Below are 16,439 nucleotides of genomic sequence, written 5' to 3'. Positions count from 1 at the left end.
CCATTTAGATAGTTCTTTAAAGGAGCGCAAGGCTCATGGCAGACATTCTTTACTAATAAGGGTAAGCTGTTGTTTGGTTTTGGAGCCCTGGTGGCACAGTGGTTAAGAGCTCAGCTGCTAACCAAAAAGCCAGCAGTTCAGATCCACCAGCGGCTCCATGGAAGCCCTATGGGGAGGTTCTGCACTGTCCTATAGGATCACTAGGTGTCAGAATCGACTCGAAGGCAACGGGTTTTAATATCGTTTGGTTTTAAGAAGACTTCAGGGGGTATTTTGGGGGAACTACCTCAAGCTCCCACCACCCATCTGTCAGAGTGTTGTAATGGGGTGGCTTGTGTGTCGCTGTGATGCTGGAAGCTATGCCACCAGTATTTCAAATCCCAGCAGGGTCACCCATGGTGGACAGGTTTCAAGGGAGTTTCCAGACAAAGACAGGCTAGGAAGAAAGGCTGGTGCTCTACTTCCAAAAATCAGCCAGCGAAAACCCTATGGACCACAACAGAACATTATCCCAAGTGGTGCTGGCAGCTGAGCCCCTAGGTTGGAAGGCACTCAAGATACACAGTGGCCCCAACAACGGGCTCGAGCAAACCAACGACTGTGAAGGTGGGGCAGGACTGGGCTACGTTTCTTTCCATTGTGCGTGGGGTTGCGGTGAGTTGGAGCCACCTCTGTGACAACTAACAACAACAGTGTGTGATATCCTTTCATTTTTAGCTTAAACACAATTATAAATGGAAACCCTGGTGGCACAGTGGTTAAGTGCTACAGCTGCTAACCAAAAGGTCAGCAGTTCAAATCCACCAGGCACTCTTTTGGGGCAGTTCTACTCTGTTCTCTAGGGTTGCTTTGACTCGATGGCAACGGGTTTTTTTGGTTTACGCCAGCGTCCAGGCCTGGAGACCACTGTTGTAACCAGCCAGTATCTAACCGCAAATCGTCACACCTGGACAGCGAGAGGCACCGTACAGGCTGTCTTCACAGAGAGTATTCCACTTCACGGAATCGTTAAATCCACATAAACAACACATTGAGGAAGACGCTGTTTCCGGTTTACAGGCGAGTGATCTCAACTTCAGACGAGTTCAGCAGCTTGACTGGGGACAAACCTGGATAATAAGAGCAGGCTGAGCTGCAGTTCACGGGTGGTTTCCCAGTTCAATGACAACACTGAGGAGGGCTTTGGGGACAAAGAGTGAACAATGCTGTGATGCTGGAAGCTAGGCCACCAGGATTTCAAATATCAGCAGAGTCATCCATGGTGGATAGGTTTCAGTGGAGCTACCAAACTAAGAGTAGGAAGAAAGGCCTGGCTAGCTACTTCCGGATAGCAATAGACTAGGAAGAAAGGCCTGGCTACCTGTTTCCAGACTAAGACAGACTAGGAAGAAAGACCTGGTGATTGACTTCAAGACTACAACAGACTAGGAAGAAAGGTCTGGCAATCTACTTCCAGATAAGATAAAAAACCCAGTGCCATTCCGACTCATATTCCAGATAAGATAGACTAGGAAAAAAGGTCTGGTGATCCACTTCCAAAAATCAGCCAGTGACAGCCCTGTGGATCACAACGGACTATTGTCCTGTTCTGGGCAATGTTGTTACTCAGTGGCACTTGAGGGCGGTTAGGACAGGGCCACAGTGGTCGTGTCCTTCAGATAGAGGACAACTGTGTTTGTGAGTGATCTTGAAAGAAGGGGACAAGTTCATGGAAAGTCAGGGAAATGCAGATGTAACTGTACAGCAGTCACAGGACAGACACCTAGAGATAATCTGGCGCCGCGGGACTGGGCAGCAGAGGATACGGAAATTCACACCTGATAAACAGCGGTAGCTGGGCCAAGCGCTGAGGCGTGGCTTGAGAGGTCTCACGGGGTGAAGCTGAAAACGCGTTCGGGGAGCTGAGCTCTGACACTGACTTGTACCAATATTGAAATAAACACTCATGCTGGCCCCATGCATCATTTTTATATATTCAATCCATGGGGCCAGAAACATTGATCATTAAAATGCAGAGGGACAAATTAATTAGGCTTGAAAATGGCTTTTCAACTACAAATAACAAGAAGCAAATATTTGAAAACAGCGTCAAGGCCATGGCTGGCAAAGAGGACGGCAGTTTCCGCTTGCTGGTATAATTACCTATCTGCAGGAGCTGTGCATGCAAGCCAGACCCCTAATCGATTTACTTAAAGAATAACTCGGAGGTCACCCCGCCTTAGCCAGGGGAAATGGAGGGCAGAATTAATTACCTCCACTGTGAGTGGAGTAAACAAATGTCGCTTCAATTATCTGATTGTTTCAGATGAGACTTCTGGGGTGTGAATGAGCCAAATTGCATCGTTACTGGATTTCACTTTGCTAAACTAGACCCCGGTGGTGCAGTGGTTAAGCGCTCAGCTGCTGACCAAAAGCTCAGCAGTTTGAACCCACCAGCAGCAACTCAGAAACCCTGTGGGACAGTTCTACTCTGTCCTGCAGGGTCGCTAGGAGCTGGAATTGCCCGGACAGCCACGGGTTTGTTTTGTTTTGTTTTGGTTTGCCTTGGCAGCACCCTCAGCCCTTTCAGCTCAAACCTGCAGATAGCCTAGGTGGCTGATTTTCAGCTAGTTCAGCATAAATACAACAGCACCACCTTGTGTTGTGTGTCTGAGAGATCGTACCACCTCCAAGAACAAAGCTTGGGGGCCCAGCCCCAGTGTAGGCTTAGCAGCTAGGCCTCCATTTTCAGTGCTGAAAACAGACTGCCTGCTTCTATCCCATTGAAGGGCCTTCTGTTCACTATCAGTCCACCATTTCCTCCTACAAATTCATGTTACTGTTGTTGTTAGGTGGCGTTGAGTGGATTCCAGCTCACAGCAATTCCACGTGACAGAGCAGAACTGCTCCCTGGGGTTTCTAGGCTGTGATCTTTATGGAAGCAGATTGCCAGGTCTTCCTCCTGTGGAGCTGCTGGGTGCGTTTAACCACCAACCTTTCCATTAGCAGCTGAACGCTAACCAGGCACAGTGGTTAAGAGCTCGGCTGCTAACCAAAAGGTCAGCAGTTCGAATCCATCAGCCACTCCTTGGAAACCCTATGGGGCTTTTCTACTCCGTCCCATAGGGTTGTTGTGAGTTGGAATCGGCTTGACAGCAGTGGATTTTTATATAAAATCTAAGAGGTGGCAGACGGGGGAGCACAAACGACATGTTAAAAAAGGCCTCGGGAAGCACGAGGAATCCCTGGGTAGTGCACACAGTTAGGTGCTCAGCTTCTGACCACACGATTGGTGGTTCCAGTCCGCCCACAGATGTCTCAGGAGAAAGGTCTGTGGTCCATTTCTGAAAAATCAGCCGCCGGCAACGCTCTGGAGCAGAGTTCTGTTCTGCACACACTGGGTCGCCGCGGGTCAGAGTCAACGCAAAGGCACCTGGAGACCGAGAAGGGCAAGCATGAAGCTCTAGTAAATATCTCAGAAGGAAAAGTCAGAGTCGTTTTAATTCCAGAACCTTATTGTCGTTAGTTGCCGTAGAATCAGTTCTGAGTAGAACTGCCCCGTAAGGTTCTCAAGGCTGTGACCTCTGGAAGCAGGTTGCCAGGCCTGTCTTCTGAGGCACCTCTATGTGGGTTCGAACCACTAACCTTTCCGCTATTAGCTGAGCACTTAGGTTGAGAGTTTCGGCACTGAGACTCTGAAATACTTGCAGGTAAATGAACATTTAACATTATTACTGATTTAATACTTTCTATAAAAGTTCTCCCACATCTGGAGAGATAGCTTTTGAAAGATGAATTTGCCTTTAAAAGGGAGGAAAGGACTTTTTTTTACAAAAAAGTCTTATAATAGTTCTTCTCTATGAACCTCGATAAAATCTTTGTTTCCCAAGAAGATTTTTACATACATTTGAATCTGTACTCTGGGGCAAGCTGAGAATTTAATATGTGGATATCAACACGAGACTGCAGGACCATACTTAATAGACTCCTCAAACACTTTGGAAATATTGTCCAACCAAATATACCACTCTTGTGTGATCTTTCTCACCAGAAAGAACATAGCTAATTGAGGAAGATTGTTTTCAATTGCAATATGAAATGTCAAGATCAGTGTAACAAATAAGCAATTCATTGTCTCTGAAATCCCCTGGACAACTACCTTGGTACTTACAACCTACAAATTATTTTATGGCAGAAGATATTAGAAAGTACTGAAGTCATTCTTGAGGTTCACCCTTCAGTCAAAGATTAGACGGGCCCATAAAGTGAAATGAGACTAAAGGGGTACACCAGCCCAGGGGCAAGGACGAGAGGGCAGGAGGGAACAGGAAGGCTGGAACCCACAGTCGAGAAGGGGAGAGTGTTGACATATCATGCAGTTGGCAAGCAATGTCACAAAACAATATGTGTATTCATTGTTTAATGAGAAACTAATTTGCTCTGTAAACCTTCATCTAAAGTACAATTTTAAAAAAAGTAAAAAACAACAAAAAAAAGATATTAGAAAGTAGCAAACCTTGTGCATTCAGGTGAGCGAATTGCTAGGACTGGTTATGCACAAATCCTCACCTATAACTCCTGTAGAATCCCCGGTGATGCTACTCTTAGTTGTAAAATGAGAGTTTTATTTTCTAGGTTTACGTTTGCCATCGTCCAGCCAGCCCTTAACAAGCCCTGCTGGCGCGACCGTTAAGCACCGCTGCTAACTCAAAGGTCGGTGGCTGGAACCCACCCAGTGGCTCCGAGGGAGAAAAGACCTGGTGATCTGCTTCTGTAACGATGACGTGGGAAACCCCACGAGGCAGTTCTACTCTGTCACATCGGTCACTATGAGTCAGAACCGACTCAACGGCACCCAACAACGACAGCCGGTTCATAGAGAATACGTCTAGCATGCTGAGATGATAACTCTGAATGGAGACTCTACAAATAAGATGGACATTTATCCCTGACACTGTATACGCCATTTAAATGGCAAACATTTATAAAAATAACGGATTTATGGCTATAAGGTAGCACTACAATTCTAAAGACACTTGAAATGTTCAAGTGCTAATATCTTCCCATGAACTTGACGGGCAGTCAGCATATATCGGTTGACAACGATGTTGAAAAATCTCTTCTTTCCTGCAAGCAAACAGTTAACCCATTGCCGACAAGTCCGCTCTGACTCACGGCACCCCCGTGTGTCAGAGTGCAACTGCGCTCTTAGGGTTTTTGATGGCTGAGTTTTGGGAACCAGATGGCCAGAACTTTCCTCCACAGCACCTCTGGGTGGACTGGAACTCCAAGCTTTTGGTTAGCAGCCAACCATTTGCATCAGTCAAGGACTCTCATATGAGCAAAAAAAAAAAAAAAAACTTGTTGCCTTTGAGTAGATTCTGACTCATAGAGACCCTACAGGACAGAGTAAAACCGCCCCATACAGTTTCCAAGGAGAACTTGGTGGATTTGAACTGCCGACCTTTTGGTTAGCAGCCATAACACTTAACCCTTACACCATCAGTGTTTCCAAAAGGTACCCTCAAAAACCGCAAAGGTTATTCCCTATTCTTCTCATCACAAGCACGTGACTTCTCTTCCTAACCATTCCATAGGCCCCAAGTTCTCTCCACTGTGCAAAGTTCCACCCCCTCCCTCCCCAGTCCAGCGAGCAGAATGGCCCCCTTTCAAAGGACACCTGCCTGGAACAGAACGGTGGCTTCGCACTTGTGCAGAGCTTTCTTCATCCTTCGACTTAAAAACCTTCTCTTTCAAAATGCTCCCCGACTTGAAAACCCTATGCAGCAGTTCCCCGCTGCACACACAGGGTTGCCGTGAGCTGGAATGGACTCAAAAGCAACCAACAACATTTCGAAATTAAAATGAGATGAATTTTTCCCCGTATCTTTTAAAGCATTGTGCTTGTGTTTTTTTTTTTTTCCTAGTTGCCATGGAGTCGATTCCAACCCATAGTGACCCCATGTGTGTCAGAGAGAATTGTGTTATATAGGGTTTTCAGTGGCGGATTCATTGAAAGTAGATCGCCTGGCCCTTCTTCTAAGGCACCTCTGGGTGCACTCGAACCGCCAACCTTTCGGTTAACACCCTAACCGTTTGTACCACCTAGGGACTCCTTGTGATTGCCTAGGCTTTTACTAATATATAGTTATTTGTGCCCTTCTATTTCCAATCTTTTAGATTTTATATGTGTGTGTGTATATATATATATAATTTTGTAGGAGAAAATTGTAAACTAGAAGTGACCAGAAGAGCTTAGTAGCGAATGAAGTCACCCCCACCCCCGACAAAATCTGAAGCAGTCAGCCCTCAGCATCCGCAAGTGAGCTTGCTATCTCCTGTCAGACCTGCAAAGCCAGCCTGATCTCCAGCACCCAGCTGGGGTGTTCTGTAGTTCAGAAACATTTTACATTAATTAAATCAAACATAATTAAAGAAGAAGCTCTCTTTTTAAAAAGGAATATCCATACATCTACAAGGAAGACCAGTTGATATGACTATTATTCAAATTTACCCACCAACCTTAAGGCCAAAGATGAAGAAATTGAAGATTTTTACCAACTTCTGCAGGCTGAAATTGATCAAACATGCAATCAAGACACGTTGATAATTACTGGTGATTGGAATGTGAAAGTTGGAAACAAAGACAATGGATTGGTAGCTGGAAAATACGGCCTTGGTGACAGAAACAGTGCCGGAGATTGAATAATAGAATTTTGCAAGATCAACAACTTATCCATTGGAAATGCCTTTTTTCAATAACATAAATGGTGACTGTACACGTGGACCTCGCCAGATGGAACACACAGGAATCAAACTGACTACATCAGTGGAAAGAGACGATGGAGAAGCTCAGTATCAGTCAGAACAAGCCTGGGGCCGACTGTGGAACAGACCATCAATCGCTCATACGCAAGCTCAGGCTGAAGCTGGAGGAAACTAGAACAAGCCCACTGGAGCATATGACCTTGAGGATAACCCACCTGAACTTAGAGACCATCTCAAGAATAGATTTGACACTCTGCACACTAATGACTGAAGACCAGATGAGTTGTGGGATGACATCAAAGACATTTTACATGAAAAAAGCAAGTAGTTATTAAAAAGATAGGAAAGAAAGAAAAGACCAAAGTGGACCTCAAAAGAGACTCTGAAACTTGCTCTTCAATGTAGAGTAGCTAAAGCGAATGGAGGAAATGATGAAGCAAAAGGGCTGAAGAGAAGATTCCAAAGGGCAGCTGGAGAAGACAAGGTAAAGCATTATAATAAAATGTGTGAAGACCTGCAGTTAGAAAACCAAAAGGAAAGAACATGCATGGTATTTCTCAAGCTGAAAGAACTGAAGAAAAAAATTGAAGGTTTGAGTTGCAATAATGAAGGTTTCTGTGGGCATAATACTGAATGACACAGGAAGCCTCAAAAGAAGATGGAAGGAACACACAGAGTCATTGTACCAAAAAGAATTGGTCGACCTTCAGCCATTTTAGGAGATAACACATGAGCAGGAACCAACAGTATTGAAGGAAGGCTGCACTGAAGGCATTGGCAAAAAAACAAGGCTCCAGGAACTGATGGAGTACCAACTGAGATATTTCAGCAAATGGATGCAGCACTGGGGGTGTTCACTTGTCTATGCCAAGAAATGTGCGAGACAGCTATCTGGTCAACCTACTGGAAGCGTTCCATATTTGTGCCCATTCCAAAGAAAGGTGATCCAACAGAATATGAAAATTATAAAACAATAACATCAATATCACATACAAGTAAAATTTTGCTGAAGATAATTAAAAAATGGTCAGTTGCAGGAGTGCATCTACAGGAAACTGCCAGAAATTCAAGCCAGATTCAGAAGAAGATGTGGAACGAGGGATATCATTGCTGGTGTCAGATGGATCTTGGCTGAAAGCAGAGAATACCAGAAAGATGTTTAAATGTATTATTGACTGTGCAAAAGCATTCAACTTTGTGCATCATAACAAATTATGGATAACATTGCAAAGGATGGGAATTCCAGAACACTTAATTATACTCACGCAGGACCTATACATAGACCAAGAGGTAGTCATTTGAACAGAACAAGGAGATACTGTGTGGTTTAAAATCAGGAAAGGTGTGTGTTAGGGTTGTATCCTTTCACCATACCTATTCAATCTGTATGCTGAACAAATAATACAAGAAGCTGGACTATATGAAGAAGAACAGGGCATCAGGATTGGAGGAAGACTCATTAACAACCTGCGTTATGCAGATGACACAACGTTGCTTGCTGAAAGTGAAGAGGAGTTGAGGCACTTACTGATGAAGATCAAAGACTACAGCCTTCAGTATGGATTACGCTTCAACATAAAGAACACAAAATCCTCACAACTGGACCAATAAGCAACATCAAGATAAGTGGAGAAAAGATTGACATTATCAAGGATTTCGTTTTACTTGCATTCACAATCAACGTCCACGGAAGCAGCAGTCAAGAAATCAAACTATGTATTGCATTGGGCAAATCTGCTGCAAAAAAATCTTTAAAATGTTAAAAAGCAGAGATGTCACTGTGAGTACTAAAGTGCACCTGTCCCAACCCATGGTGTTTTCGATCACCTCAGATGCACACAAAAGCTAGACAGTGAGTAAGTAAGACGGAAGAAGAATTGGTGCCTTTGAACTACGGTGTGGCAAAGAATACTGCATATACTGGCTGCCAGAAGAACGAACAAATCTGTCTTGGAAGAAGTACAACCAGAAAGGTCTTTAGAAGCAAGGATGGCAAGACTCCGTCTCATGTACTTTGGACATGTTATCAGGAGGGACCAGTCCTTGGAGAAGGACATGACGCTTGGTAAAGCAGAGGGTCAGCGCACAAAAGAGGAAGAGCCTCAACGAGATGGATTGACACAGTGGCTGCAACGATGGGCTCCAAACAGCAACGACTGTGAGGTGCAGCACCAGCGGTGTTTCATTCTGTTGTACGTAGGGTTCCCATGAGTTGGAACCAACTCAAAGGCAACTGACAAGAACAAAAACCTTTTAAAAATCCTACAATGTGTTCCAAAGCAAAATAGAGTAGTCTTGTATTTACTTGTTTCTTGAATTCTGTATCGTTATTATTATTATTATCACGGCCATTAGCTGCCTTATTCCTAATCCAGATGTAGCTTCAGTTTTATTTTTTGGTATAGTTTAGATTCTGGAGAAATTATATACTTAATGTCTACTGTTGTTGTTGGGTGTCATCAAGTCGATTCCAACTCGTAGTGACTCAATGTGACAGAGTAGAACTGCCCCATGGGGTTTTGTAGGGTGTGATCTTTAAGGGGACAGATCACCAGGCCTGTCTTCTGAGGCACCTTTGGGTGGGTTTGAACTGAGAACCTTTCTTGGTTAGCAGTCAAGTGCTAAACTGTTTTGCCACCAGGGCTCCTACTATCAGGCACATGGCTTCCCACTCAGAGGACAAGAAATGGCTATTTGTAGATAATAGAATGATAATAACTTTCTGGAATGGTGGACTAATTTTAGAAACTGTTAGTGCTTGCTAATTAGATGGCAATTTGCTTTGTTTAAAAATCACTGAAGCTGAATATCCACAGAGACTTGATGACATAGCCCTGTTGTAACTTGGCTTATACATTGTCTACAATCACAGAGCAAAGAAGTTTGGAGCAAGAATTGTAACTCGTTGCTAAAAAGTGTCCATTTTGTATTAATTACTGTATTTTCTTCCTCCAAATCTCAAACTTTACGCTTTTAGTGAGCACATGCACGATTAGGTGTGTTTGGTTCTCCTGCTACAGCGCTATTTAAGTGATAAACACGTAGATAAAACCACAGAGCTAAAGTCAGAACCAGAGTGCCCTTTTCATTTCAATTTCATACACTAATGTTATAACCTTGGTAAGGTATTTAACTCCTCTGAGACTTGGTTTTTCCATAAAAATATATTGATAATAATTCCCATCTCGGAGAGTTGATCCGAGGATTAAATGAGAATACACAGGTGAAAGCACCCTGGCCGTCCCGGAACGCGAGCCAGCTGTCCTCCAGTTGTCCCTAACTCACGGCGACCCGCGTGCTCCTCCAGTTGTCCCTAACTCACGGCGACCCGCGTGCTCCTCCAGTTGTCCCTAACTCACGGCGACCCGCGTGCTCCTCCAGTTGTCCCTAACTCACGGCGACCCGCGTGCTCCTCCAGTTGTCCCTAACTCACGGCGACCCGCGTGCTCCTCCAGTTGTCCCTAACTCACGGCGACCCCGCGTGCGTCGGCGCAGACTTGCTCTCCACAGCGTTTTCAGTGGCTGACTTTTCAGAAGCAGATGGCCAGGACTTTCTTCTGAGGAGCCTTCGAGTGGGTTCAAACCGCCAGCCTTTCAGTCAGTCGCCCAGTGCAGAGCCGTTTACGCTACCAGGGACTCCCCTTTAGCAGCAGTCCCCTAATCCGTGCCTCGTTACCCTCTTCCTTAGTGCACAATGGAAAGAAGCAGGGCTTGGTCGGCAGGGTTTCACAGGCTGACTTTTTGGAAGTGGACTGCCACGCCTTTCTTCCTAGTCTGTCTTAATCTAGGGGCTCTGCTGAAACCTGTTCAGCATCACAGCAACTGATGGGTGGGCAGTGGCCGTGCATGTGGTACTTTGGCCGGGAATTGAACCCGGTCTCCCTCACAGAAGGCAAGAATTCTACCACCAGCGACCCACCACTGCCCTCAGCCTGCTCTTAAAAAAACCAAAACAAAACCCTTTGCCTTTAAGTTGATTCTAACTCATAGGGACCCTGTAGGACACAATAGAACTGCCCTATAGGGTTTCCAAGGCTGTGATCTTGATGGAAACAGACTGCCACATCCTTCTCCCACAGAGTGGCTGGGGGATTTAAGCAGCTGACCTTAGCAGCCGAGCGCTTCACCACTGCACCACCAGGGTGCCATCCCTATTCTTATTCTTAGGTAGGCATAAATGCTACAGAACACGGTGAGGTGGAAACTTCAGCAGGGACGTTGGGAGGGTCCATTGACATAATATCATTACTCGCCACGTATGTTGTGGGAAAAAAATCATTTACGAAAATTCCCATAACCTCAATTCCACTTTTGAACAGCCCACCGCTGGGTGGCAAGCTTCCAGGCAGCAGAGACTGAAAATTCTGGCGAAGAAGAATAGGCTGGCGTTTTCAGAAGAATGGCAGGAAAAGCGTGTGGGATCACACCCACTGGTGAGCTCAAAAGTTTCCAGAAGGCTTGCCCCCGAAATGGCGCCCAGTTGCTGGGCTGAGAAAGGGAAATAGAGGCCGCAGCCCTGGGGTCAGCCCCCAGGGGAACCCTCACAGGATTGAATAGGACTGGTTTCAATCCTCTCTCCTCAACCCACAGCCCGTACTCAGAAGCCAACTCTGACCTTCCTTCCTGCCACTGCCCTGTGGGAAGGTCCTGCCTCTGCAGCAAAAGAAAGCTAGCTCTTTCCCAGCACGAGCACCGAGGAAAGGCGCCCCGCTGGGGTGAGGCTGTCTTGTTATGCATCAGCGTTGATCTGCAGAAGGCCACAGGGTTGCAGGGGGCTGGGCTGTAAGTACGCTTTCAAGGTGATGGAAGTCAAATGTTATTCAGCTACGCTCCAAGTGGACAAGTTAAACCACGATGCAGGCTGTACCGTTCAGTGCTAGCAGCAGGCTCTGGAAACAAAGAATTGAGCTCTTGGTAAAATGCATCAAACGCTGGAATTTAGAACCCTGAGCCCCTACTCTTGCTAGCAAAGCCGAGAATTCATTTGGATCTATTGCAGTGTAGCTCAGCTGATTCTGTTCAATTTGACTTCAAGGGCATTTACGTGGAAATTTGCATTGTACAGTCAAGGGTGAGGAGGCTGGAGGCCCTGGGAAACTATACAACTAATCCCTTGGGGGAAACCCTGGTTGCGCAGTTCAAATCCACCAGGTGCTCCTTGGAAACCCTGTGGGGCAGTTCTACTCTGCCCTTTAGAGTATCCATGAGTTGAATCGACTGGATAGGAAGAGCTTTTTTTTTTGTTTGTATTAACTTTTATTGAGCTTCAAGTGAACATTTACAAATCAAGTCAGACTGTCACATGTAAGTTTATATATTCCTTACTCCGTTCTCCCACTTGCTCTCCCTCTAATGAGTCAGCCCTTCCAGTCTCTCCTTTCGTGACAATTTTGCCAGCTTCCAACTCTCTCTATCCTCCCATCCCCCCTCCAGACAGGAGATGCCAACACAGTCTCAAGTGTCCACCTGATATAATTAGCTCACTTTTCATCAGCATCTCTCTCCTACCCACTGTCCAGTCCCTTTCATGTCTGATGAGTTGTCTTCGGGAATGGTTCCTGTCCTGTGCCAACAGAAGGTTTGGGGACCATGACTGCCGGGATTCCTCTAGTCTCAGTCAGACCATTAATTATGGTCTTTTCATGAGAATTTGGGGTCTGCATCCCACTGATCGCCTGCTCCCTTGGGGGCTCTCTGTTGTGCTCCCTGTCAGGGCAGTCATTGATTGTGGCCGGGCACCAACTAGTTCTTCTGGTCTCAGGATGATGTAGGTCTCTGGTTCATGTGGCCCTTTCTGTCTCTTGGGCTCTTAGTTATCGTGTGACCTTGGTGTTCTTTATTCTCCTTTGCTCCAGGTGGGTTGAGACCAATTGATGCATCTTAGATGGCCGCTTGTTAGCATTTAAGACCCCAGATGCCACATTTCAAAGTGGGATGCAGAATGTTTTCATAATAGAATTCTTTTGCCAATTGACTTAGAAGTCCCCTTAAGCCATAGTCCCCAAACCCCTGCCCTTGCTCCGCTGACCTTTGAAGCATTCAGTTTATCCCGGAAACTTCTTTGCTTTTGGTCCAGTCCAGTCCAGTTGAGCTGACCTTCCATGTATTGAATATTGTCCAGGAAGAGATTTTTTTTTTTTTTTTTTTTTTTGATCCTCTGGGAAAAAGTTCCAGTTTAACAAGCAGAGCACGTTGCCCAGCCTGGATGATCACTTGCATAAATACGCTGACCAGTCCTTCCAGGTCCTCCAAGCCCCACGTCTTCTGTAGCCTCAGTGCCTTTGGTTTGCACGTGGCCTGGCCTCCCTGACACCCCAGCACGGATTCTGCCCAGTCAGTGTACATGCCAACCTGTCCCTGGGCAGTATGAGCTTGTGGCCACACTTGCTGCTGACCAAAATGCTGGTGGTTTGAGTCCACCCAGAGGCACCTTGGAAGAAAGGCCTTGCAGCCTCCTGAAAAATCACCCACTGAGAACCCTACGGAGCATAGTTCTCCCTGACACACATGGGGTCGCCATGGGTCAGAGTTGACTCGTGAGGGCAACTGGTTTGGTTTGGGTTTATTTATCTCGATGTATAATCATAGTCCATTTTCTTCATTTATCATGATGTTGCTTATTGTTCCAGTTGTGAGGGCTTCTGTTTCCTTTATGTTGAGGTGTAATCCACACCATGGTCTTCATCAGGGAGTGTTTCAAGTCCTCTTCACTCTCAGCAGGCAAGGTTGTGTCATCTGCATATTGAAGGTTGTTAATGAGTCTCCCTCCAATCCTGATACCTCTTTCTTCTCCAGAGTCCAGCTTCTCAGATTATTTACTCAGCATACAGATGGAGTAAGTATGGTGAAAGGATACAACCCTGACGCACACCCTTCTGGATTTTTAAACCATGCAGAGTTCCTTTGCTCTGTTTGAACTACTGCCTCTTGGTCTATGTACAGGCTCCTCAGGAGCACAATGAAGAGTTCCAAAATTCCCGTTCTTCACAATGTCATCCATAATTTTTTAGGATCCGCACAGTCAAATGTATTTGCACAGTCAATAAAACACAGGTAAACATCTTCTTACTGGTATTTTCTGCTTTCAGCCAAGATCCATCGACATCAGCAGTGGTATTCCTATGATATCATTGATATTCTGAGCCAATGATATCCCCGACATTCACAACGATATCTTTAAGTATAAAAGGTGACAATGTACCTATACGAGATATGACTCCAAATTGACAAAACAGGCTTCGGGCACGTTTGGGGGAATACACTTGTCTCACTACTAGTTACTCCTTATGTGAGTCTGCCATTTAAATTATTCATTGTACTAGCATAATTCATCCAATCACTTGCATTTTGTATACCTAATACTTCTAAGAAGTTTAATATTTCATTTATGGGCAATTAAAATGCACTCTTCTAAGTTACATATTCTAGTAAAAATCCCTTTGATCTAAATGTAGTGATATGCTATAAAATATTCTATTTGCATGTCAGGTTTTGGCTATAGAACGTTGCCAGGGAGGATAAATTGAGCTTTACTTTGATGTCAGTGTTCTTTTAGCAAAGGTTGATTCTTCCAGAATAGCCAGCAGGGTGAGAGTGTTTCTCTCTCTAAAAGAACCCTCTGGCGTTGGGGATGGGAGGGAGGTGGGGTCAGATGGGGGATCCAGAGCAGACCACCAGTGGGAAACAGGGTGTGGAGGTGATTCCCTGAGTGGTCTCACCATGGATGCAGGTGCCCTGGAAAGGGAGGGGAGCTGTGAGTGGATTTATCGGATTCAGATCTCACTAGGAAAGGGACCTGCTGATGCTCTGCTAATTAACCAAGGCAAGGAGGACTTGAAGATAACTGTGGCCCATTGTACAGCTGTTGAACTGTGGACTGCAGGGGTCCTTTTGTTCACCCTCCCTTAGGGTACAGATTTAAAACCTGGAGCCAAGAGACATGGAATAGTTTGACTGACTTTTTCTGGGTGTTGTTTTATGTAGTTGGGTGCCATCCACCTGATTCCAACTGGTACTGACCCTTTGCGACAGAGTAGAACTGCTGCTAGGGTTTCCTAGGCTGTCATCTTTAGGGAACCAGGTTTTTCTCCCATGACTGAAGTCATAGGAGATGATTCTCACGAGATGCTCAAGATGACTAAGACACGCAGTTAAAGGAACTGTTATTATTTAAACAGGTAAAGAGACAGGTGGGAGGTGATCACAAAAGCAATGTTAATTAACAACACATATGCAAATATTTTATTGAAAAAATCTAAATTTAAGAGGGTATAAGACCAATTTTAGGAGCTAGTGGTACAGTGGTTAAGCGCTTGGCTGTTAACTGAAAGGTCAGTGGTTCAAACCCACCAGCCACTTCTTGAGAGAAAGATGTGGTCTGCTTCCACGAAGTCTGCATCCTTGGAGACCCTGTGACGCAGTTCTGCCCTATAGTCACTAGGAGTTGGAATCGACTTGAAGGCAAGCAGTTTAAGACCAGTTTTATTCTTTATCACCATTTTCTTTTAATCCCCAGTGTTGAGTACATCTTTCTTACCCCTAGATGAAATTTTAGGGAACTACCACAGCTCTTCCAGCCTCTTCCAGTCCAGTCTAGTCTAACAACCACGTAATCACAAAACTACACGGACAGCAAAGGTGCTCTGCTGCAGGCGGTTGAGTTCCTGGAACAGAACAGCCAGAATGATCTGCGTGCTGGGAAGTGTCTCCCTGTTCACTTCGCAGGCTAAGGCCCCTTTCCTGTGGCCTCCCTCAGGCCCGCTGACTGATGAACTGCTGTGCTCAGGGGCAGTGGAAGGACGGAAAGGACCGGAAATTTTTGCCTAAGAGGCTCCGAATCTTTAAGAAGGCTCGGATTTCTTGGAAAGGTTGACTGACTGTGCAACGGCTTCGAAGGTGAAAGGTTACCGAGGAACGAGTCCTTGTCTCCAATGTTCTTCACTGGGAGCTACCCAGGGAGCCTCAGGCCAAGCCCTTGGGCATGCTAGGCAGAAGTGACCACTAAACATGAAAACCACATGACATGTCCATTTTTGGAGATGCCACATCAGAACCACGTGAAACAGGCCCAATTTAGGGCTTTCAGCTTTGGTGGGACCAGGCTATAGCATACTCCCTGAGGCAAAGGCTGTTCTTGCTTAGTCAGGTGGGTTAACCTGACTAAACTTGACAAAAACCCATTGCCCTTGAGTTGATTCCAACTCAGAGCCACCCCACATGACAGAATAAAACTGCCCTGTAGGGTTTCCAAGGCTGTTACTTTTATGAGTTCAGGTTACCGCATCTGTCCCCTGTGAAGCTAAGACAGGGAACAGAGGGGCCCCATATCTGCAAACAAAGTAACAAGAAATGGGCCAGGGTGCAGAAACAAAGCCATTCCCCAGAACAATGGGGCAGGGTACCAGAAAACAGCCCGCAAACTTTTTAAAGTTGTCCTTCAGAAGCGTCTGGAGAAAACCAGCCCTGGGGACATACGCAGAACATCCACCTGTGACCACTGTGTGACCTTCCACCAGGGGCAGTGAGGGGCTACAGCCCCAGCCGGGGAATCGAACCTGGGGAGCAAGAAACTGCGCAGGTGCAACACCCCATAATAAGTTCTGCTGTGAATCCTAGAGGCCTCCGGGACAGGAGACACCTTAGAAAGCTGCTGCGTGTGCACCGTAGTTAACATATCCCCACCTGTGCCTATG

This window comes from Loxodonta africana, chromosome 17 (genome assembly GCF_030014295.1).
Source record: "Loxodonta africana isolate mLoxAfr1 chromosome 17, mLoxAfr1.hap2, whole genome shotgun sequence".
NCBI lineage: Eukaryota > Metazoa > Chordata > Mammalia > Proboscidea > Elephantidae > Loxodonta > Loxodonta africana.
The sequence above is the reverse complement of the archived record's forward strand: the minus strand, read 5'-3'. Positions refer to the sequence as shown.